Source organism: Dryas octopetala, chromosome 3 (assembly GCF_963921425.1).
Source record: "Dryas octopetala chromosome 3, drDryOcto1.1, whole genome shotgun sequence".
Taxonomy (NCBI): Eukaryota; Viridiplantae; Streptophyta; class Magnoliopsida; order Rosales; family Rosaceae; genus Dryas; species Dryas octopetala.
In genome coordinates, this window is record NC_141368.1 from 7946180 (window position 1) to 7949044 (window position 2865).

General features: G+C 31.4%; 1 pseudogene; it reads right to left on the reverse strand.

Annotated features, from left to right (window-relative positions):
* Positions 1–265: 265 nt before the first annotated feature.
* On the reverse strand, positions 266–1182 carry LOC147290399 (protein yippee-like At4g27745; annotated as a pseudogene).
* Between the last annotated feature and the right edge of the window lie 1683 nt (positions 1183–2865).

Sequence of the window (2865 nt, forward strand, 5' to 3'; positions counted from 1 at the left end):
TAGTAAAAGGGTGGGTGTAAAAGGAGCTATAAACTCGGACGTTTTAGGTTCAAATTTTTACGAACATGAAAATTCTTAATTTTTTTTTGATATATGTAGATTATACTTGGCTAATAATTACACGTATTCAAAATTTACCAATAATGTATTTACAATGTTTTTCGCAAAAGGACATCAACATTCAATTGGAAAAAGTTGTTTGTACCTGATGAATAGAAGGTATGAAACATCAAAGCAAGCGAATTCCACCACCCATATGAGTCAGCTACCAATTTAACTTGGCAATCTTGAGCTTTTCAATTGCACAACTTTTCCTTCTTTGTACTTCTGCGATTCGTGATAAGCTCTTATATATTTCCATCCCAACACCTCCCACAATCACAGCATTGTACATCAGCAGCTGTGTGGAGGCCAGTAATGAAAACCTTGTCCTCTGCTGGCCCTACAACCACATTCATTGCATGGGAGAACAGAAAGGCTCTGCCATTGCCTGCCTAAGAAAGCAAAGCATATATGCAAATATCACACACACCTCCAAGCTGTGTTTCTATAAATGCAAACTACTTTTAGAAGTTAATTAATATAATCATTATGGATTCATTTAATCAATAATTTAAATTGTCAGTAAAACAACAGAACATATCATATTATATATTTCTCCTTCATATTATGTTATCAAATAATACAATGTGTGTATGATATACAAACACATCTAATAGTGGAAAATCTATACTTTTAAATAGTAGAAAAGTAAACCCGTCAAGATTTAAGAACTGAGAATATATTATTTTGTATGCCATATAGTAATTGCATGGTAAAAAATTTCCAACTGTCAATATAGATTCATCTAATTAGGGATACAAATTATTAGTTTGACCACAAAATATATAATATTTAGTATAACATTTCTATACTTGTATATGCAGAATATGCTGAATTTCATTTGATATCCTTGGATTATTATTACACACCAGAGCAAATTTTCAATGCATGCATCATTTGATGACCCAATTGCCAGAACCAGTGCTCTAATGCATGCATCATAGTCTCTGTGTGTGTATATGAGGAAATCAATCACAAGTGGTTTACAAGAAAGTTTTTAGACAGAATATCATCATGACTGCATACATGGTTCTGGCACTTGTAGCAGCCATACAGCCTTTGCCCAGCTTGATCCTCCATTGAAGAACTTGCTTAATAGTAATCACTTTTCTGCTGCACAAAAATTACAAAGAGAGAAGAATTAGTCAAAAAACAATTAATTGCCAAGGTTGATAGCAGCCATCAAGCCATGGTTCTTCTCAGTAGAACCTAAAAGCAACCACGCAATTGAACAAAACCATTGTGGGCATCAATTATTGAGATGTAGTCTAACAAAATAAATAAATAAAGGCTTTTTAACACTTTATTCATCTGAAATTTGATCCGTTTTTCATTTCAACACTTAATTTTTTTTTTTTTTACTCAATGTGACACTTGAATTTTAAAAAAAAATTGCAATATCAAACCTTGGTTACATTATGTCAATTTTTCTATTAAATATAAGGATATTTTAGTATTTTCATATTAATTTTTTATTGTCAGACAAAAAAAATTGCAGCAACCCCACTTTACTTGGATCAATAAGAAGTTTACACATGTCTTTTTTACTTAAGAATTAATTTTTTTTATATTCTCATTATTGTATGTATTTAATATACATCCATTATTATTTTTGGAAGACAAAAAAAAAATCACCACCACCCTCACCGAGCGCACCCACCCAGCCACGAAACCTCCATCATTTCCAGAGATCTTGCAACTCACACAAACTTTCTCCTCAACCCCACCTTCACTCCACCACCAAACCCAACAACTTAATCTCAAAAAAATCTCTTCTTTCATTCATAAGGCTTTAATTTTAGGCTTAATTATCGATTTACCACCCAAAATTGTAACTCATTCCCACTTTACCACCTGAAAGTTTTTTTGTCCCAGATTACCACCTGTAACTTACATCCGTGTCCCATTTTACCTTGTTCCGTCAACAATTCCGTTAATGCTGACGTGGCGCGCTGGATGTGCGCCACGTGTCACATCTTTTTTGTATTTTTTGATTTTTCTATTTTTATAAACTTTGAAAATTAATTAAAAATAGCTCCGAACTTAGAAAAATACACGAAAAATTCCTACCGACTTGTCTTAACTAGTACTAATTTACTATGAGGTCAAAATGTCAATTTTCCCTCTAAAAATTTCCAAAAAATTTGGAAAATCCAAATTTATTTCTAGAAAATTAAAATACTCTAGACTCTTTAAAAATTCATAGAATAATCTCCCGAACTCCAAAAAATATGAGGTCTGCACCGTTAGTCTTCTAAAAACTAACAATACCTTTCTCATGAACACTTGCTACCCAAAAGACCTCTCGGTATTAGAGAAAAATAAAATTCTCTATAAAATAAATTCTAGAAAAATTCTAAAATTTCTGTAAAGTCTCGAAATAATTCTCTAAAACAAGCTTTTGGTAATTTTTCAAAATATTTTTGAGAATTTGTCCAAGAGTTTACGAAAATTCTAGAATTTTTTCTAGAATTTATTTAATAGAGGAAAATTTATTTTAATTTTTTAGAAATAAATTTGGACTTTCTAATTTTTTTGAAAATTTTTAGAGGGCAAATTGGTAATTTAACCTTATAGTAAATTAGTGCTAGTCAAGAGGAGTCCGTAGGAATTTTTCGTGTATTTTTCTGAGTTCGGAGCTATTTTTAATTAATTTTCAAAGTTTATAAAAATAAAATAAAAATGCGAAAAAAAAAAATGTGACACGTGGCGCACATCTAGCGCGCCACATCAGCATTAACGGCCAGATCGTCAGCATTAACG